General features: G+C 42.9%; 1 protein-coding gene across 1 annotated transcript in view; it reads left to right on the top strand.

Moving 5' to 3' along the window:
• FKBP1B (FKBP prolyl isomerase 1B) overlaps window positions 1-23836 on the top strand; it is a 71312-nt gene that overhangs the window by 39697 nt on the left and 7779 nt on the right. The gene's annotated exons all lie outside the window — the stretch shown is intronic.

Genomic DNA, 23836 nt, shown 5'->3' with positions numbered 1-23836 from the left:
CATGTTGGATACTTTACATCTAGGACTTGTCAAGTCATGACCTGTATAAGGCCTCTTTCACATTTCAGTTTTTTACAATCAGTCACAATCCGCCAGGTTTTGAAAAAAAGCGGATCCTCAATTTTCTTTTGAGGATCCGTTTTTTTCCCCATTGACTTTCATTAATGGCGGATTGTGACGGATTGCTGTCCGTTGTATCCGTTTTTTTTGAGGATCCGCCAAAAGTTTCTGTCCGTCACCATCCTCAAAGATTTCAAAACGGAGCTTGCAACGTTTTTTTCTCTGGCGGATCCTCCAGACACTCATTTAACCCGAAATTCTTTCTGGGTGCTGGACAAAAAAAATTCTCTCTCTCTCTCTCTCTCTCTCCAGCGTTTCCTTTAAATTTCCTCATTTTCAGGATCCGTCTGAAAACGGATCCTGTGGCATCCGTTCACATCAGTTGAGAACAGATCCGCTTGTCTGACTTTTTGGCGGATTTGAACTGATGCAAAAAACTGAAGTGTGAAAGAGGCCTAATACATGCAATAAAAAAGTTTGTAAAACTTTATTCCCCAACGGAGTCCTACATATATTATAATTGTTTCCCTTCACCATTGACCATCCTGTTAATGGTGTATGAATGATGTCATGCTCTTTCCTTGGACTACCCTAAGTGCTGTTCAATTACGTTAGTGTCTATAATACATATTTTCTAGCTACATTAAGAGCAGCGTTATTGAATTGTGCAAAAGGAACTAATCTGATTTGGCTGGATCAGCAGGCTCATGGGCGTAGAGGCAGCAAGAGAGGCAAGCAACGTACGTCAGATTGTCTGTAGTTGGGAACACCGTGCCAGCCAGCCTTATGGTAGAGCCATATTAAGAGCCACTGATCGGGCCATTCACGTTACCACCATATTTCAACTGGAAACATTATCAGACTGGTGGGACCAATAAACTCTATTACAATGAGAAACATTTTGCCAATGAAGGCCAATTTTACACTAGACACATTTTTACCTTTACGTAAGCATGTAAAACATTTTGGATTCAAAGAAAACAAAAATGTTGTAAGTCACATGGTCCTTTAATTTTGGTTATTACCTAATTATATGAAGAATATCATCCATTAGCCCTCCGGTATTACTATTTTCCCACCTCCCTTTGTGCTGGAGCTTTCTCTTGGGACAAAAGCACTTGTCTTGGTGGTCTCACTCATCACACTGGCCTGGACAACTGTGGTCACAGATGAAAACACAGTGCAGTTGGCGGAGTGGTTGTTAGTCCTGACGCTGTCCATAAACATTCCCAGACTGCGCATTCCTTGGCTATTTTTACCCGTCCTGTCTTATGCCACTTTTTCATTTCATTCATTCTTATCAGCTTCTTGTAAACCTATTAAGGGATCCAAGAATAACTAAAGACAATCATACTGTCACATTCTCATTAATGCGCTCCGACAATGTAGGCTAGTGTTCAACAGTCTGGTCTTCCCGGTGGCGTGGGCAGAGTAAAAGAGTGAAAATCATGGTGTTCTGTATTACTCTGCTAAGCAAAGTGGTGGTGCCAAATCTGAGTACGGAAGCTCATTTTTACCTGATGGTAGCCATTAAAGATGCACTTTTGAAATGTACTCACTTCCCATTCCATTGTGTAATATTACATCATGGAGTAGGTTTGGGTGTATGGAGCTACTCCAATCGCTACTGCCACATAAATGCTGTTATCGATCTCTGATAGTGACTTTGAACTGGAACAATCCCAGTGAGGCTAAGCAATAGCGAGATGCCGATAGGTTGCTGAAGGCCCCCGTCAACAACGTCTTGGTGCTTCAGTGAAGCTCAGCCACAGGACAGGCTTCATAGGTGACCATAATCTTCATTTCATAGGAGACCATAACCTTTACTTCATAGGAAACCATAATCTTCACTTCATAGGAGACCATAACCTTCACTTCATAGGAGACCACAACCTTCACTTCATAGGAGACCATAACCTTCACTTCATATGAGACCATAACCTTCACTTCATAGGAGACCATAACCTTCACTTCATAGGAGACCATAACCTTCACTTCATTGGAGACCATAACCTTCACTTCATAGGAGACCATAACCTTCACTTCATAGGGGAGACCATAACCTTCACTTCATAGGAGACCATAACCTTCACTTCATTGGAGACCATAACCTTCACTTCATAGGAGACCATAGCCTTCACTTCATAGGCGACCATAACCTTTACTTCATAGGCGACCATAACCTTTACTTCATAGGAGACCATAACGTTCACTTCATAGGAGACCATAACCTTCACTTCATAGGAGACCATAACCTTCACTTCATTGGAGACCATAACCTTCACTTCATAGGAGACCATAACCTTCACTTCATAGGCGACCATAACCTTTACTTCATAGGCGACCATAACGTTCACTTCATAGGAGACCATAACCTTCACTTCATAGGAGACCATAACCTTCACTTCATAGGGGAGACCATAACCTTCACTTCATAGGAGACCATAACCGTCACTTCATTGGAGACCATAACCTTCACTTCATAGGCGACCATAACCTTTACTTCATAGGCGACCATAACCTTTACTTCATAGGAGACCATAACGTTTACTTCATAGGAGACCATAATCTTCACTTCATAGGAGACCATAACCTTCACTTCATAGGAGACCATAACCTTCACTTCATAGGAGACCATAACCTTCACTTCATAGGAGACCATAACCTTCACTTCATAGGAGACCATAACCTTCACTTCATAGGAGACAATAACCTTCACTTCATAGGAGACCATAACCTTCACTTCATAGGAGACCATAACCTTCACTTCATAGGAGACCATAACCTTCACTTCATAGGAGACCATAACCTTCAATTCATAGGAGACTATAATCTTCACTAGATACTTCAATATGAGCCCTGGTTGAGGTCCACTAGTGGAGCTAAAAAATAAAATGTAAAGGAAAAAAAATAGTTTAAAAAAGCAAACCAATTAAAATAATAAAACAATCAATCACCTTTCTTTTCCCAATTTAAAAATACATTTTAAAAATTATCGTAAAAACAAAACCGACCCAAAAAAATGACAGAATGGAGTTTCTTTCACCGTTTCACTTTCTGACTATTTTTGAGTATATCGTATGGTAAAGTAAATGGTGTCATTCTCAAATATAAACTCATCTCATAAAATACAAGCCTTCATGTACTGACAAAAAATTAAAAGATATGGCTCATGGAAATGAAAGAGGAAAAAATTGCAAAAGAAACAAAAGTTAGCTGCATCCTCAAGAGGTTAATAATAAGGAGAAAATCCAGATCTGATATTGATTGTCACTTTCTATAAGGAGGCAGAAGAATGGAAGCCAGAGAAGGATATTGTGTTGTTGTGTATGTGGCTGCCATAAGTTGGAGACTCGTCTATCTGTCAAGGTTTTCATCAGGGCCGGCCCGAACGTTTAGGCGAACTAGGCGGCCGTCTAGGGCGCCGACCCAAAGGGGGCGCCAGAGAAAAAATAGAAAAAATTATAAAATCTTTTCAAAAGGCAAAAAGTTTTAGGGATGGAAAGAAAAGTGTACATATTTAATGGCAACTATGACGCAAGAGAGGTTGGTTGGGTTGGCAACAATTTCGATAGAATCTGAAGTTGCTAAACAAATTAATCTCGGTGACTTAGTGTCATCCTTTTAAAAAAAAAAAAAGGCAAGGAAACAAAAATTTTAATTACCTATGGTCGTTTTTGTTTTGTGTTATTGATTACTTTGTATATATTTGTCCTATACAACTTCTCAGAAGATTAAAGCGTTAGGAGAGAGTTAATTAATCGTTGTTGTTGTGGTTTATTTTGCTCCTAAATTTATATCCCAAGTTTTCATCTACTGCCAAGAATAGTAGGGGCGCAACAAAATAGTTTCACCTAGGGCGCCGTAATCTCTCGGGCCGGCCCTGGTTTTCATGCGATTACTCAGTTACTCCGCGTGAAGAACGTTCCGAATTGCTCATCCGTCAAGACCTGTCTACTGAAAAAAATATTTCTAGGCAAACCTGGACAGAGATGAACCACTGAGCTTGGGAGTGGCCATTATAGTCTAGGCAAATTTGACAAGTCAAGATGCTTAGACACCCGACTGGCAATTTGTACATCAGTCTTGATGAAGGATCCACTGCAGTAAGGTGCACCAAAGAAGACTGCGCCTGTTAATAAAGTTGGGGCATCATTCAGCTCTGCCAGCACAAGGCTTTGTTCACACTTTGCTTTTTGTCTGCGTTTTTTGTGCAGATTATATGTGCCATTTGTCTACAGTTCTTGTTTAATAAAATTAATTTCATTCACCAAAAAAGGAGCAAAAACACAGCTAAGAAATTGCAGGATAAAATGCATGGTTGCTGTTTTTGCAGCATTTTTGCTCTTTCTCATTGCTTTCTATTGTGAAAAAATGCTGCAAAAAAAAGCAGTTTTCCAATTTAGTCAGAAAAAAAAAGCAATTTTATGCATAAGATTTTTTAAATCTCTCAGTGCCTAGCGGTGGCATCATCGAGGTCCCCAGCCGACCTGAACTGCGGTGACCTCAGGACCATGGGATAATGCCAGTGATGAGGTCACCGCAGTTCAAGGTCAGTGTCTTCACAGCAGATTACAGAGAAAAATTCTCACTGTGATCTGCTGTGAGGACTCTGACCTTGAACTATGGTGACCTCCTCACTGACTTTTTCCCATGGTCTTGAGGTCACCGCAGTTCAGGCCGGCTGGGAGTGCAGCCTCAGTGACGTCACTGAGGCTGCGCTCTCAGCATCTCATTCACCAGTACAGGGTGGGCCATTTATATGGCTACATCTAAATAAAATGGGAATGGTTGGTGATATCAATCCTGTTTGTGGCACATTATTATATGGGAGGGGGGAACTTTTCAAGATGGGTGGTGACCATGGCGGCCATTTTGAAGTCGCCCATTTTGGATCCAACTTTATTTTTTCAATGGGAAGAGGTTCATGTGACACATCAAACTTATTGAGAATTTCACAAGAAAAAAACATTGGTATGCTTGTTTTTAACGTAACTTTATTCTTTCATGAGTTATTTACAAGTTTATGACCACTTATAAAATGTGTTCAAAGTGCTGCCCATAGTGTTGGATTGTCAATGCAACCCTCTTCTCCCACTCTTGACACACTAATAGCAATGCTGCAGAAGAAATGCTAGCACAGGCTTCCAGTATCCATTGTTTCAGATGCTGCACATCTCGTATCTTCACAGCATAGACAATTGCCTTCAGATGAACCCCAAAGATAAAAGTCTAAGTGGGTCAGATTGGGAGACATTGGTGGCCAATAGAGTTGAGCGATACCGTCCGATACTTCAAAGTATCGGATCGGAATGGATCGGCCGATCTTAAAAAAAAGTATCGGTATCGCCTATTCCGATACCGGAAGTCCCATTCAAGTCTATGGGACTTCCGGTATCGGAATAAGAAAAACCCTGTTTTTGCCTTGTACAGCCTCTCTGGGGTCTGTACGGGCCTTTCGGGGGGCTGTGCCGGCCTGCCAGGGGGTCTGTGCAGGCTCCGGTGGTCTGTGCCGGCCTGCCGGGGGGCTGTGCCGGCCTGCCGGTGGTCTGTGCAGGCTCCGGTGGTCTGTGCCGGCCTGCCGGGGGGCTGTGCCGGCCTGCCGGTGGTCTGTGCAGGCTCCGGTGGGCTGTGCCGGCCTGCCGGGGGGCTGTGCCGGCCTGCCGTCGGTCTGTGTAGGCTTCGGGGGTCTGTGCAGGCATCGTCCGATGGGACTACAAGTCCCATCGGGCGATGCCTGCTACCATGACAGTGATTGACACATTAGCCAATGATGGGACAGTAGTAGTCCCATCATCCGGCTAATGTGTTGAATGTAAAAAAAAAAAAAATTACATGCTACATACATACAACATGCATACTACATACATGCTACATTCATACTACATACATGCTACATTCATACTACATATATACTACATGCAACATACATACTACATATATACTACATGCATGCAACATGCATACTACATATATACTACATGCTACATACATACTACATATATGCTACATACATACTACATATATACTACATGCATGCTACATACATACTGCATGCTACATACATACTACATGCTACATACATACTACATATATGCTACATACATACTACATATATACTACATGCATGCTACATACATACTGCATGCTACATACATACTACATGCTACATACATACCACATATATACTACATACATACTACATGCATGCTACATGCTACATACATACCACATACATACTACATACATACTACATGCATGCTACATACATACTACATGCTACATACATACTACATATATACTACATGCATGCTACATACATACTACATGCTACATACATACCACATACATACTACATACATACTACGTGCATGCTACATACATACTACATGCTACATACATACCACATACATACTACATATATACTACATGCATGCTACATACATACTGCATGCTACATGCATGCTACATACATACTACATACATACTACATGCTACATACATACCACATATATACTACATACATACTACATACAATACATTCATACAATACATACATAGACATACAGTACATATAACATAGAGTAACATACTTACCAATACTTGTCACATTGTTCCCCGAAGCCATTGTCTTTTACGGAATAATTATTAACATAACAAACCACAAAAATACTCACCCACGATCCGAAGCAGTCCACGAGTGTGTCCCACGACGATCTTGGGTAGAGAACTGCAGCATCAGCTGATGCTGCCGTTCTCTACGGGCTGCAGGAATCCAATGACGGAAGGTAGGTATCCTTCCGCACTGTATTCCTCCGCCACTTAAAAAAAAAAAGTCCCTAGTCTCACTTTATGCCATTGCTGTGTGGGAATTGTCCAAGATCGTCGTGGGACACACTCGTGGACTGCTTCGGATCGTGGGTGAGTATTTTTGTGGTTTGTTATGTTAATATTTATTCCGTAAAAGACAATGGCTTCGGGGAACAATGTGACAAGTATTGGTAAGTATGTTACTCTATGTTATATGTACTGTATGTCTATGTATGTATTGTATGAATGTATTGTATGTAGTATGTATGTAGTATATATGTGGTATGTATGTAGCATGTAGTATGTATGTAGTATGTATGTGGTTTGTATGTAGCATGTAGTATGTATGTAGCATGCATGTAGTATATATGTAGTATGTATGTAGCATGCATGTAGTATGTATGTAGTATGTATGTAGTATATATGTAGTATGTATGTAGCATGTAGTATGTATGTAGCATGCATGTAGTATGTATGTAGCATGTATGTAGTATGTATGTAGTATGTATGTAGTATGTATGTAGCATGCATGTAGTATGTAGTATATATGTAGTATGTATGTAGCATGTAGTATGTATGTAGCATGCATGTAGTATATATGTGTTATGTATGTAGCATGCATGTAGTATGTATGTAGTATGTATGTAGTATGTATGTAGCATGTAGTATGTATGTAGCATGTATGTAGTATATATGTAGTATGTATGTAGCATTTAGTATGTATGTAGCATGTAGTATGTATGTAGTATGTATGTAGTATGTATGTAGCATGCATGTAGTATGTATGTAGTATATATGTGGTATGTATGTAGCATGCATGTAGTATGTATGTAGTATATATGTGGTATGTATGTAGTATGTATGTAGTATGTATGTAGCATGCAGTATGTATGTAGCATGCATGTAGTATATATGTAGTATGTATGTAGCATGTAGTATGTATGTAGCATGCATGTAGTATGTATGTAGCATGCATGTAGTATATATGTAGTATGTATGTAGCATGTAGTATGTATGTAGCATGCATGTAGTATATATGTAGTATGTATGTAGCATGTAGTATGTATGTAGCATGCATGTAGTATGTATGTAGTATGTATGTAGTATATATGTAGTATGTATGTAGCATGTAGTATGTATGTAGCATGCATGTAGTATATATGTAGTATGTATGTAGCATGCATGTAGTATGTATGTAGTATGTATGTAGTATGTATGTAGCATGTAGTATGTATGTAGCATGTATGTAGTATATATGTAGTATGTATGTAGCATGTAGTATGTATGTAGCATGCATGTAGTATGTATGTATTATGTATGTAGCATGCATGTAGTATGTAGTATATATGTGGTATGTATGTAGTATGTATGTAGCATGCAGTATGTATGTAGCATGCATGTAGTATATATGTAGTATGTATGTAGCATGTAGTATGTATGTAGCATGCATGTAGTATGTATGTAGTATGTATGTAGTATTTTTTTTTTTTTTTTTTAACATTTAACACATTAGCCGGATGATGGGACTACTACTGTCCCATCATTGGCTAATGTGTCAATCACTGTCATGGTAGCAGGCATCGCCAGATGGGATGCTTGCACAGACCCCCAGACATCAGCACAGCCCCCCGGCAGGCAGGCACAGCCCCCCGGCAGGCCGGTACAGACCCCCACAGGGTGCACAGACCACCGGCAGGCCGGCACAGCCCCCCGGCAGGCCGGTACAGACCCCCACAGGGTGCACAGACCACCGGCAGGCCGGCACAGCCCCCCGGCAGGCCGGTACAGACCCCGGGCAGTCCACACAGCCCCCCGGCAGGCCGGCAGAGACCCCCGGAAGGCCCGAAATGACGGCGCATCATGATGCGCACACACCGCGCATCATGATGACGTCATTTCGGCTGTCAATCAACTTTGAACTTCCGATTCCGATGCCGACTTCCAATATTGAAAAAATATCGGAAGTCGGTATCGGAATTCCGATACAGCAAGTATCGGCCGATACCCGATACTTGCGGTATCGGAATGCTCAACACTAGTGGCCAATCAATGACCAATCCACTTTCCAGGAAACTATTCATGTAGGAATGCTCGGACCTGACACCCTTAATTGATGGTATGGTGTGGTATATAGTGAGCAAAGATAGTGGGGCCATTCTTCATCAATGGAAACCTCAATGGTGTCAGGTCCGAGCATTCCTACAAGGAATCTGACCCCCTTAGACTAGCATTTCTCCTGCGGTGTTGCTATCAGTGTGTCAAGAGTGGGAGAAGAGGGTTGCATTGACAATCCAACACCATGGGCAGCACTTTGAATCATTTTATAAGTGGTCATAAACTTGTAAATTACTCATCTCGCACTCACTGTGTACCAGGCAGAGCAGGAGACAGGAGACTGGATCAGCGCGGGCACAAGGAGAAGGTGAGGAGTGTGGGGGTTTTTTTGTTTTTTTTTAATATATCAGTGTGAGTACTGGACTGTGGGGCCATTCTGGGGGGCTATATACTGTGCTGGGCTATATACCATGTGGTTCTGGGCTATATACCATGTGTTGCTGGGCTATATACTATGTGATGCTGGGCTATAAACCATGCTGGGCTATATACCATGTGGTGTGCTGGGCTATATACCATGTGGTTCTGGGCTATATGCCATGTGGTGCTGGGCTATATACCATGCTGGGCTATACACCATGTGGTGTGCTGGGCTATATATCATGTGGTGTGCTTAGGTATATACCATGCTGGGCTATATACCATGTGGTGCTGGGCTATATACCATGTGGTGCTGGGCTATATACCATGTTGAGCTATATACTATGCTGGGCTATATACCATGTGGTGCTGGGCTATATACCATGTGGTGCTGGGCTATATACCATGTGGTGCTAGGCTATATACCATGCTGGGCTATATACCATGTGGTGCTGGGCTATATACCATGTGGTGTGCTGGGCTATGTACCATGATGGGCTATGTACCATGATGGGCTATATACCATGTGGTGTGCTGATCTATATACCATGTGGTGCTGGGCTATACACCATGTGGTGCTGGACTATATACCATGCTGGGCTATATACCATGCTGGGCTATATGCCATGTGGGGCTAGGCTATGTAACATGTGGGGCTGTGCTATATACCATGTGGGGTTGTGCTATATACCATGTGGTGCTGGGCTATATACCATGCTGGGCTATATACAATGCTGCGCTATATACTATGCTGGGCTATATACCATGTGTTGCTGGGCTATATACCATGCTGGGCTATCTACCATGCTGGGCTATATACCATGTGGTGCTGGGCTATATACCATGCTGGGATATATACAATGCTGGGCTATATACTATGCTGGGCTTTATACCATTTGTTGCTGGGCTATATACCATGCTGGGCAATATAGCATGCTGGGCTACATACCATGTGGTGCTGGGCTATATACCATGTGGTGCTGGGTTATATACCATGTGGTGTGCTGGGCTGTATACCATGCTGGGCTATATACCATGTGGTGCTGGGCTATATACCATGTGGTGTGCTGGGCTATATACCATGCTGGTCTATATACCATGTGGTGCTGGGCTATATACCATGTGGTGCTGGACTATATACCATGCTGGGCTATACACCATGTGGTTGTGGGTTATATATCATGTTGTGCTGTGCTATATACCATGCTGGGCTATATACCATGTGGTGCTGGGCTATATACCATGTGGTGTGCTGGGGTATATACCATGTGGTGCTGGGCTATATACCATGCCAGGCTATATATCATGTGGTGTGCTGGTCTATATACCATGTGGTGCTGGGCTATATACCATGTGGTGCTGGACTATATACCATGCTGGGCTATATACCATGTGGTGCTGGACTATATACCATGCTGGGCTATATACCATGTGGTGCTGGGCTATATACCATGCTGGGGTATATACCATGTGGTGCTGGGCTACATACCATGTGGGGCTGGGCTATATACCATCTGGGGCTGTGCTATATACCATGTGGTGCTGTGCTATATACCATGTGGTGCTGGGCTATATACCATGCTGGGCTATATACCATGCTGGGATATATACCATACTGGGCTATATACTATGCTGGGCTATATACCATGCTGTGCTATATACCATGTGGTGCTGGGCTATATACCATGCTGGGCTATCTACCATGTGCTGGGCTATATACCATGTGGTGCTGGACTATATACCATACTGGGCTATATACCATGTGGTGCTGGGCTATATACCATATGGCTGGGCTATATACCATGTGGGGCTGGGCTATATACCATGTGGTGCTGTTCTATATACCATGTGGTGCTGGGCTATATACCATGTGGTGCTGTTCTATATACCATGTGGTGCTGGGCTATATACCAGGGCTGTGGAGTCGGAGTTGTGGGGTCGGAGTCGGTGCTCATTTTGCTGGAGTCGTAGTTGAAGTCGGTATAAAATGGACCGACTCCGACTCCTAAAATATATAATAAATAGGGTACAGTAATTCAATGCAGGATGTGCTGAATATTTTTTCATAGGAATTTGGGAAAGTTATGAAATGTCCTATAAATAGCTGTTATATTCCTGATCTAAGGCTACATTCACACACAGCGTTTTTCCTGCGTTTTTTGAGGATACGTTTTTCAGCTGCAAAAGCCGATCAGCTTTTTAAAAAACTGCATCACCTGAAAGGTTTTTGAGCTCATAGATAATGTTTTCAATAGCAAAAGCAGATTAGAAATCTGCTCTATCCATTTATCCATATCTGTCTATCCATATCGTATCGATACCAAAAAGAATGAAAACCGAGTAGTACACAGACTAACACCCCTTTTTTTTTAGCACCAGTCAGGTACACCTCATAGCTGCCCAAAAGGACGCCCAGGACAGGCATTGCTCGTCTTCAGTAACACATCAGCATCAATTGATAGTTAGAATAAATAGACTGCATTCATCACCACCACATCTTCTTAACCCCTTCATGACCCAGCCTATTTTGACCTTAATGACCTGGCCATTTTTGGCAATATTGACCAGTGTCCCTTTATGAGGTAATAACTCAGGAACGCTTCAACGGATCCTAGCGATTCTGAGATTGTTTTTTCATGACATATTTGGCTTCATGTTAGTGGTAAACTTAGGTCAATAATGTTTTCATTTATTTGTGAAAAAAATGGAAATTTGGCGAAAATTTTGAAAATTTCGCAATTTTCACATTTTTAATTTTTATTCCGTTAAACCAGAGAGTTATGTGACACAAAATAGTTAATAAATAACATTTCCCACATGTCTACTTTACATCAGCACAATTTTGGAAACAAAATTTTTTTTTGTTGAGAAGTTATAAGGGTTAAAAGTTGACCAGCGATTTCTCATTTTTACAACAAAATTTACAAAACCTTTTTTTTTAGGGACCACCTCACATTTGAAGTCACTTTGAGGGGTCTATATGGCAGAAAATACCCCAAAGTGACACCATTCTAAAAACTGCACCCCTCAAGCTACTCAAAACTATATTCAAGAAGATTATTAACCCTTCAGGTGCTTCACAGCAACTAAAGCAATGTGGAAGGAAAAAATGAACATTTTAATTTTTCCAATAAAAAATTTCTTTTAGCATCAATTTTTTCATTTTCACATGGGCAACAGGATAAAATGGATCCTAAAATTTGTTGGGCAATTTCTCCTGAGTACACCGATACCTCATATGTGGTCATAAACCACTGTTTGGGCGCACGGCAGGGCTCAGAAGGGAAGGAGCGTCATTTGACTTTTTGAATGGAAAATATGCTGGAATATTTAGCGGTTGCCATGTCGCGTTTGGAGAGTCCCTGTGCGCCTAAACATTGGAGCTACCCCACAAGTGACCCCATTTTGGAAACCAGACTCTCCAAGGAACTTATTTAGATGCATAGTGAGCACTTTGAACCGCCAGGTGCTTCACAAATTGATCCATGAAAAAAAAAAGGACTTTTTTTTTCACAAAAATTTTCTTTTAGCCTCAGTTTTTTCATTTTCACATGGGCAATGGGATAAAATGGATCCTAAAATTTGTTGGGCAATTTCTCCTGAGTGCACAGATACCTCATATGTGGTCATAAACCACTGTTTGGGCACACGGCAGGGTCCCGAAGGGAAGGAGCACCATTTGACTTTTTGAATGGAAAATTAGCTCCAATCGTTAGTGGACACCATGTCGTGTTTGGAGAGCCCCTGTGTGCCTAAACATTAGAGCTCCCCCACAAGTGACCTCATTTTGGAAACTAGACCACCCAAGGAACTTTTCTAGATGTGTGGTGAGGACTTTGAACCCACAAGTGCTTCACAGAAGTTTATGACGCAGAAAAGTGAAAATAAAAAAATAATTTTTTTTCCTCAAAAATGATTTTTTAGCCCGCTATTTTTTATTTTCACAAGGCTAACAGGAGAAATTGGACCACAAAAGTTGTTGTGTAATTTGTCCTGAGTACACCGATACCCCATATGTCAGGGGAAACCACTGTTTGGGCGCATGGGAGAGAGCTCAGAAGGGAAGGAGCGCAATTTTGGAATGCAGACTGATGGGATGTTCTGCGGGCATCATGTTGCGTTTGCAGAGCCCCTGATGTGCCTAAACAGTAGAAACCCCCCACAAGTGACCCCATTTTGGAAACTAGACCCCCCAAGGAGCTTATCTAGATGTGTAGTGAGCACTTTTAACCCCCAAGTGCTTCACAGAAGTTTATAAACACAGAGCCATGAAAATAAAAAATCATTTTTTTTCCTCAAAAATGATTTTTTAGCCCACTATTTTTTATTTTCACAAGGGTAACAGGATAAATTGGACCCCTAAAGTTGCTGTCCAGTTTGTCCTGAGTACGGTGGCACCCCATATGTGGGAGGGAACCACTGTTTGGGCGCACGGCAGGGCTCAGAAGGGAAGGAGCGCCATTTGACTTTTTGAATGGAAAATTAGCTCCAATCGTTAGCGGACACCATGTCGTGTTTGGAGAGGCCCTGTCTGCCTACACTTTGGAGCTCCCCCACATATCACCCCATTTTGGAAACTAGACCCCCTAAGGAAGTTACCTAGATGCATAGTGAGCACTTTGAACCCCCAGGTGCTTTACAGAAGTGTATAACGCAGAGCTGTGAAAATAAAAATATTTTTTTTTCCCTCAAAAAATGATTTTTTTTAGCCTGCTATTTTTTATTTTCACAATAGTAACAGGAGAAATTGGACCCCAAAAGTTGTTGTCCAATTTGTCCTGAGTACGCTGGTACCCAATATGTGGGGAGGGACCACTGTTTGGGCACACGTCGGGGCTCAGAAGGGAAGTAGTGATGTTTTGAAATACCGACTTGATGGAATGGTCTGCGGGCGTCATGTTACGTTTGCAGAGCCCCTGATGTGGCTAAACAGTGGAAACCCTCCACAAATGACCCCATTTTGGAAACTAGACCCCCAAAGGAACTTATCTAGATGTGTGGTGAGCACTTTGAACCCCCAAGTGCTTCACAGAAGTTTATAACGCAGAACCGTGAAAATAAGAAATCTATTTTTTTCCTCAAAAAATGATTTTTTAGCCCGCAATTTTTTATTTTCACAAGGTTAACAGGATAAATTAGACCCCAAAAGTTGTTGTACAGTTTGTCCTGAGTACGCTGGTACCCCATATGTGGGGGGGGACCACTGTTTGGGCACACATCGGGGCTCGGAAGGGAAGTAGTGACGTTTTGAAATACCGACTTGATGGAATGGTCTGCGGGCGTCATGTTACGTTTGCAGAGCCCCTGATGTGCCTAAACAGTGGAAACCCCCCACAAATGACCCCATTTTGGAAACTAGACCACCCAAGGAACTTATCTAGATATGTGGTGAGCATTTTGAACCCCCAAGTGCTTCACAGAAGTTTATAACGCAGAACCGTGAAAATAAAAAATCTTTTTTTTTCCTCAAAAAATGATTTTGTAGCCCGCAATTTTTTATTTTCACAAGGTTAACAGGATAAATTCGACCCCAAAAGTTGTTGTCCAGTTTGTCCTGAGTACGCTGGTACCCCATATGTGGGGGGGACCACTGTTTGGGCACACATTGGGGCTCGGAAGGGAAGTAGTGACGTTTTGAAATACCGACTTGATGGAATGGTCTGCGGGCGTCATGTTACGTTTGCAGAGCCCCTGATGTGCCTAAACAGTGGAAACCCCCCACAAGTGACCCCATTTTGGAAACTAGACCCCCCAAGGAACTTATCTAGATGTTTGATGAGCACTTTGAACCCCCAAGTGCTTCACCGAAGTTTATAACTCAGAGCCGTGAAAACAAAAAAAATCATTTTTTTTCACAAAAATCATTTTTTAGCCCCCAATTTTTTATTTTCCCAAGGGTAACAGGATAAATTAGACTCCCAAAGTTGTTGTGCAATTTTTCCTGAGTACGCTGATACCCCATATGTGGGGGTAAACCACTGTTTGGGCACACGTCGGGGCTCGGAATGGAGAGAGTGCTGTTTGACATTTTGAACGCAAAATTGGCTGGAATAAATCGTGGCGCCATGTCGCGCTCGGAGACCCCGTGATGTGCCTAAACAGTGGAAACCCCTCAATTCTAACTCAAACCCTAACCCCAACACACCCCTAACCCTAATCCCACCCTAATAATAACCCTAACCACAGCCCTAACGCCAACACACCCCTAACCCTAATCCCAACTCTAACCCTAACTACAAGCCTAACCCTAATCCCAACCCACCCCTAACCCTAATTCCAGCCCTAACCCTAATTCCAGCCCTAACCCTAATTCCAGCCCTAACCCTAATTCCAGCCCTAACCCTAATTCCAGCCCTAACCCTAATTCCAGCCCTAACCCTAATTCCAGCCCTAACCCTAATTCCAACCCTAACCCTAATTCCAGCCCTAACCCTAATTCTAGCCCTAACCCTAATTCCAACCCTAACCCTAATTTTAACCCTAACCCTAATTTTAACCCTAATTCCAACCCTAATCCTAATTCTAGCCCTAACCCTATTTCTAACCCTAACCCTATCTGTAACCCTTATTCCAACCCTAACCCTAATTCCAACCCTAACCCTAGTTCGAACCCTAAATGGAAAAAAAAATATTTTTTTTATTTTATTATTTGCGCCTGGCTATGGGGGTGATAAAAGGGGGGTGTGTTTACTTTTTTTTCATTTTGATCACTGTGAGAGTGTACCACAGTGATCAAAATGAAAAATGAACGGGCAACCGGCAAATTCATGGGCGCCGCCATCTTGGACAATGGCAGGCGCACTGCGCATGCGCCCACCATTTTGCAAGATGGCGGCGCCCATGATCCGGACGCCGGGAGCCACGGCGGGACACCGGGAGCACGATCGGAGGTCCTGGGGGGATCGGAAGGTGGGAGGGAGCGATAGACAGGGGAGGGGGAGCAGATGATGACGGCGGCGAACGATCGCCGCCGTCCATCGGTGGCGGGGGCCGATCGGCCCCGCCAGTCGGTGTGTGGGGGGGTCGGGGGTTGGTGTCCAGCCATGTCCGATGCTATTGCAGCATCGGCCATGGCTGGATTGTAATATTTCACCAAATTTCATTGGTGAAATATTACAAATCGCTCTGATTGGCTGTTTCACTTTTAACAGCCAATCAGAGCGATCGTAGGCACGTGGGGGCTAAGCCACGCCCCCAGGGATTAACTGTAGAGTGTCCTTTGTGTGCGGGTCGGGTGACCTTTCAGTGACCCCGGTCACCCGACCCGCAGGGGGGCTATTTATAGCATGACGCCTACGTAGGCGTCATAGGTCGTTTGGACACGACTTTTCATGACGCCTACGTAGGCGTCATGGGTCGTGAAGGGGTTAAGGTGCAGGCTTTATTTTCAAGTGTAGGAGTGTGCAGTATGAGGTTCTGCAGCAGCTGAGGTGTGCAGTATGAGGTTCTGCGGAACAGTATGAGGTTCTGCCCCCCCCCAGGTTTGATCCTGGCTACGCCCATGGTGTGAATGTAGCCTGAGGATCTAGGCTTTGTCTTAGCTGAGATAAGTCTTAGTGTAATATTATAGTTTGGACACACCTCATTCAAAGAGTTTTCTTTATTTTCATTACTATGAAAATTGTAGATTCACTCTGAAGTCATCAAAACTATGAATTAACACATGTGGAATTAATATAATTAACAAAAAAGTGTGAAACAACTGAAAATATGTCTTATATTCTAGGTTCTTCAAAGTAGCCACCTTTTGCTTGATTACTGCTTTGCACACTCTTGGCATTCTCTTGATGAGCTTCAAGAGGTAGTCACCGGAAATGGTTTTCACTTCACAGGTGTGCCCTGTCAGGTTTAATAAGTGGGATTTCTTGCCTTATAAATGGGGTTGGGACCATCAGTTGTGTTGTGCAGAAGTCTGGTGGATACACAGCTGATAGTCATACTGAATAGACTGTTAGAATTTTTATTATGGCAAGAAAAAAGCAGCTAAGTAAAGAAAAACGAGTGGCCATCATTACTTTAAGAAATGAAGGTCAGTCAGTCCGAAAAATTGGGAAAACTTTGAAAGTGTCCCGAAGTGCAGTAGCAAAAACCATCAAGCGCTACAAAGAAACTGGCTCGCATGAGGACCGCCCCAGGAAAGGACCAAGAGTCACTTCTGCTGCGGAGGATAAGTTCATCCGAGTCAACAGCCTCAGAAATCACAAGTTAACAGCAGCTCAGATTAGAGACCAGGTCAATGCACAGAGTTCTAGCAGCAGACACATCTCTACAACAACTGTTAAGAGGAGACTTTGTGCAGCAGGCCTTCATGGTATAATAGCTGCTAGGAAACCACTGCTAAGGACAGGCAACAAGCAGAAGAGACTTGTTTGGGCTAAAGAACACAAGGAATGGACATTAGACCAGTGGAAATCTGTGCTTTGGTCTGATGAGTCCAAATTTGAGATCTTTGGTTCCAACCACCGTGTCTTTGTGCGACGCAGAAAAGGTGAACGGATGGACTCTACATGCCTGGTTCCCACCGTGAAGCATGGAGGAGGAGGTGTGATGGTGTGGGCAGTGGCGGATTATAATGAGGTCAATCTGGGCGGTAGCCCAGGGCCCAGTGGTGTGGGGGGACCCACCAGCCCAGGGTAAATTGCCCCATTATAATCCGCCACTGGCACCAGCGGTTAGTGAGAGGACGCGCCGACCCGTCTGCTTCCTTCCCAGGAGCACCTGACACATTCACAAGCAGAGAGACGTACACACACATCACGTGACCAGCACATCTGCCCTCTGCTCACCCCCTCGCCCCCGCTCCTCCCCCTCCCAGTGACGTCACCTGTTTCCTGCGCCCCGCAGATTGAGCCGACAGACGGCTTGAGAGAGGTTGCTCTTGTGCAGCGGTGATGTCACTCCCCATAGCCCGGGGGAGGGAGGAAGAGTGTGGCTGCCTGACACCGAGCCAGAACGGCAATGGCAATGGAACAAGAACTGGACTGCCAGAACTGCCAAGGTAACGAGCTCAGGAATGGTGCTGGAAGGTCAGAGGGACACCTGTCCACAGGTAAAAGTATGGCCCCCACATGTCAGTGTGACGAGGGCCCCGGAGGACAAGCTTCGCTCTGGTGCCACAAACTGTGCTGAACCTGCTGCCAGCCTTGTAGTAGTGCCAGGGGCAGGTGATGCCCCGGGCAGTGCCAGTGCAGAGTGGGGGGCACAGAGGAGCATTGTGATGTGGTGCTGCCTGCCCCCTGTCCTGTGGAACCCTCTGGCCCCATGGGTCCCCCTGTCTCCTTCCCTATGGGGCCACCTGCCCTTGTGATGCCCCTGCTCCCTGTCCTGTGGCACCCTCTGCCCCTGTGATGCTCCTGCTCCCTGTCCTGTGGCACCTCTTTCCCCTGTGATGCCCCTGCTCCCTGTCCTGTGGCACCCCCTTCCCCTGTGATGCCCCTGCTCCCTGTCCTGTGGCATCCCCTTCCCCTTTGATGCCCCTGATCCCTGTCTTGTGGCACCCCCTTCCCCTGTGATGCCCCTGATCCCTGTCCTGTGGCACCCCCTTCCCCTGTGATGCCCCTGCTCCCTGTCCTGTGGCACCCCCTGCCCCTGTGATGCCCCTGCTCCCTATGTCTGTGATGGCTTCTGGGGGTGATGGGTTGATGGGCCAGCTGTATTCTCCATGTGGCTAGCAGATCTCGTCTGTGGCCACTGATTGTGACACTGCTCACAGAGTTCCAGGCTTCAGTCATTGATTTGTCTGCTGGGGGAGTGAAATGCCTCTTTGGTGTGGGGATTCCCTCTCCCATTGTCTTCTCCCTGCGATATTAATGACCTGGTGATGCAGCAGCCGCCTGGCAGAAGCACGGCATTTTTCGGATTAGATGTCCATTTCTTCTGTGGCTTTGTTTGCCCACGGCTTGTCCTCATTATGTAAGCCATCTCTGGGCAATGACCTCCATGACCCCGTCGCATGACCCCATCACATGACCCCGTCACATGATCGGGGGGCCCACAGAGTCTGAACAGCCCGGGCCCTGGCTACCCTTAATCCACCCCTGGGTGTGGGGGTGCTTTGCTGGTGACACTGTTGGGGATTTATTCAAAATTGAAGGCATACTGAACCAGCATGGCTACCACAGCATCTTGCAGCGGCATGCTATTCCATCTGGTTTGCGTTTAGTTGGACCATCATTTATTTTTCAACAGGACAATGACCCCAAACACACCTCCAGGCTGTGTAAGGGCTATTTGACCAAGTAGGAGAGTGATGGGGTGCTACGCCAGATGACCTGGCCTCCACAGTCACCAGACCTGAACCCAATCGAGATGGTTTGGGGTGAGCTGGACCGCAGAGTGAAGGCAAAAGGGCCAACAAGTGCTAAGCATCTCTGGGAACTCCTTCAAGACTGTTGGAAGACCATTTCCGGTGACTACCTCTTGAAGCTCATCAAGAGAATACCAAGAGTGTGCAAAGCAGTAATCAAAGCAAAAGGTGGCTACTTTGAAGAACCTAGAATATAAGACATGTTTTCAGTTGTTTCACACTTTTTTGTTAATTATATATTTCCACATGTAATTCATAGTTTTGATGCCTTCAGAATGAATCTACAATTTTCATGGTCATGAAATAAAAGAAAACTCTTTGAATGAGAAGGTGTGTCCAAACTTTTGGTCTGTACTGTATATATGTAATCGATATTATATAGTGTATTACATATTTACAATTTATTACAGTTTTGTGTTCTAAAGTTGTATTCCAATAAATATATATTATGTTCTATCTAAATATCTTGATTATTGGATCATAGAAATGATTAAATGTCGGATGTTCACATTGTACTACAATAAATTTTTCACTTAAATATAAGCAATATGTGTGGGAGATGGAGTCGTGGCGTTGGTGTAAGGGAAATTGAGGAGTCAGGAGTCGGAGTCGCAGGTTTGGCTTACCGACTCCACAGCCCTGCTATATACTATGCAGCTGTGTTATATACCAAGGGGGGTACATTTTACATTATATTCTATGGGTGAGGCTGTGTTATACAATATGGGGGCTACATTATATTCTATGGGGGGCTACATTATATTCTATGGGGACTATATTATATTGTATGGGGGCTTAGTTATACTTTGAGGGGGCTGCATTATATTCTATGGGGGCTGCATTATACTATGAGGAGGGCTACATTGTATTCTATGGAGGGGCTATGTTATACTATATAAGGGGTTGCATTATACTCAGGGGGTTGCCATATATTCTATGGAGGGGCTGCATTATATTCTATGGGGGTTACATTATATTTTGTGGAGTGGCTGCATTATACTCTGTGGGGTAGCTGCATTATACTATAAGAGGGGGGCTGCATTATATTCTATGGGGGTTACATTATATTGTATGGTGGGGCTGCATTATACTCTGTGGGGTAGCTGCATTATACTATTTGTGGGCTGCATTATACTGTATTGAGGACTATGAGGAATACATTATATGAAGAACTATGGGGTGCATTATACTATGGGAAGTGAATTGTACTACATGGATGACTATGGCGATGCATTATACTATATGGAGCACTATGAGCAGTGTATTTTAATATATGGAGGACTATGAGGAGTGTATTATACTATATGGAGGACTATGGGGAGTGTATTATACTATATGGAGGACTGAGGAGTGTATTATATAATATAGGGAGGACTCTAGAGAGTGTATTATACAATATGGAGGACTATAGGGAGTGTATTATACAATATGGAGGACTATGGGGGACATTATATTATATGGAGGACTATGGGGTGTAAACTGTAGATGTGCTGCTGATCAGGGCTGTGGAGTCGGTAAGCCAAACCTGCGACTCCGACTCCTCAATTTCCCTTACACCGACTCCAACTTTGACTCCACGACTCCGACTCCGACTCCCACTATATTGCTTATATTTAAGTGAAAAATTTATTGTAGTACAATGTGAACCTCAGACATTTAATCATTTTTATGATCCAATAATCAAGATATTTATATAGAACAGAATATATATTGGTGTACTACCCGGTTTTCATTCTTTTTGGTACAGACACGATATGGATAGACAGATATGGATAAATGGATAGATAGAGCAGATTTCTAATCTGCTTTTTCTATTGAAAACATTATCTATGAGCTCAAAAACCTTTCAGGTGATGCAGTTTTTTAAAAAGATGATCAGCTTTTGCAGCTGAAAAACGTATCCTCAAAAAACACAGGAAAAACGCTGTGTGTGAATGTAGCCTTAGATCAGGAATAGAACAGCCATTTATAGGACATTTCATAACTTTCCCAAACTCCTATGAAAAAATATTCAGCACATTCTGCATTGAATTACTGTACCCAATTTATTATATATTTTAGGAGTCGGAGTCGGTCCATTTTATACCGACTCCAACTCCGACTCCGACTCCGACTCCACCAAAATGAGCACCGACTCCACGACTCCGACTCCACAGCCCTGCTGCTGATAACATGATACTGTATGGGGATAGATTGATCTAATAGTGATTGTTCTGTCCCCATCATTCTTTCTCAGACGGTGGAAAGAGGCCGGGAAACAAGTGTTGAATGACTTCAATATTGTCGATCACACTGATTAAGCGGCCTGAACTCAGCGCATGTAAATACAACCGAAATGCTTCTGCGTGATGTGCAATATGTCAGCATTTGTGGCCCCATTTTAAACTTTGCCTAAAACCGTCCCTGACTATCCGCCTCTTACTGTAACTGGGTTGTGTCGGTGAACTTTCCGGATGGAAAGTTCATAGTCTGTTATTCAGGAAGATGTTGTCTGGTTTACCTCTTTGGTCTGACTGCCAGACCTATAAAACTAGTAAAAGGAGGAGCGGTGTCCTCCTGATGATAGGAGCCAGAGGCGACGGAAAATGTGACACGTACAGTGATGGATATTGTAACTACTTCCAACGTAAACCTTATAGCGAGCGAAACGTGATTCATCCCTCTCCAGTAAAAACAGTGCAGGGTAATGTGTACTGTGCATGATGAGGAACTGCAGTGATGGCTGACAACCACAAGCTGTCAAACAATGCCCCCTATTGGGGAAGGTAACATTACAATTTATGCAAAGCGTGTTCTGCTGTCTTTAAAATATCTCACAATGTATGTCAGTCCTGAGATTTAACTAATGAAAGCCTTGGAAAAGTATTATAGTAGTTATATTTTTGTACGTAGGGACATATTATAGTAGTCATATTCTTCTTCATAGGTGGCAGTACTGTTGTAGCTACAGTATATTCTTGTACACAGGGAGCAATATTATAGTAGTTATATTCTTGTATATAGGGGCAGTATTATAGTAGTTATATTCTTGTACATAGGAGCAGTATTATAGTAGTTATATTCTTGTACATGGGGCAGTATTATAGTAGTTTTATTGTTGTACATAGGGGGCAGTATTATAGTAGTTATATTGTACATAGGAGCAGTATTATAGTAGTTATATTCTTGTACATTGGAGCAGTATTATAGTAGTTATATTCTTGTACATAGGGGGCAGTATTATAGTAGTTATATTCTTGTACATAGGGGCAGTATTATAGTAGTTATATTCTTGTACATAGGGGCAGTATTATAGTAGTTATATTCTTGTACATGGGGCAGTATTATAGTAGTTATATTGTTGTACATAGGGGGCAGTATTATAGTAGTTATATTGTACATAGGAGCAGTATTATAGTAGTTATATTCTTGTACATAGGAGCAGTATTATAGTAGTTATATTCTTCTACATAGGGGCAGTATTATAGTAGTTATATTCTTGTACATGGGGCAGTATTATAGTAGTTATATTCTTCTACATAGGGGCAGTATTATAATAGTTATATTCTTGTACATAGGGGCAGTATTATAGTAGTTATAGTCTTGTACATAGGAGCAGTATTATAGTAGTTATATTCTTTTACATAGGGGCAGTATTATAGTAGTTATATTCTTGTACATAGGTGCAGTATTATAGTAGTTATATTCTTGTACATAGGGGCAGTATTATAGTAGTTATATTCTTGTACATAGGGGCAGTATTATAGTAGTTATATTCTTGTACATAGGTGCAGTATTATAGTAGTTATATTCTTGTACATAGGTGCAGTATTATAGTAGTTATATTCTTGTACATAGGGGAAGTATTATAGCAGTTATATTCTTGTACATGGGGGCAGTATTATAGCAGTTATTTTCTTCTAAATAGGGGCAGTATTATAGTAGTTATATTCTTCTACATAGGGGCAGTATTATAGTAGTTATATTCTTCTACATAGGGGCAGTATTATAGTAGTTATATTCTTGTACATAGGGGCAGTATTATAATAGTTATATTCTTGTACATAGGAGCAGTATTATAGTAGTTATATTCTTGTACATAGGAGCAGTATTATAGTAGTTATATTCTTGTACATAGGAGCAGTATTAGAGCAGTTATATTCTTGTACATTGTGTTACATTGATCTGGTGGTGGAACCAGTGGTA

The sequence above is a fragment of the Dendrobates tinctorius genome, unplaced genomic scaffold (assembly GCF_039654945.1).
Source record: "Dendrobates tinctorius isolate UK_male_01 unplaced genomic scaffold, ASM3965494v1 ptg000021l, whole genome shotgun sequence".
NCBI lineage: Eukaryota > Metazoa > Chordata > Amphibia > Anura > Dendrobatidae > Dendrobates > Dendrobates tinctorius.
Note: the sequence above shows the minus strand (reverse complement) of the source record. Positions and strands in the feature narration are given on the sequence as shown.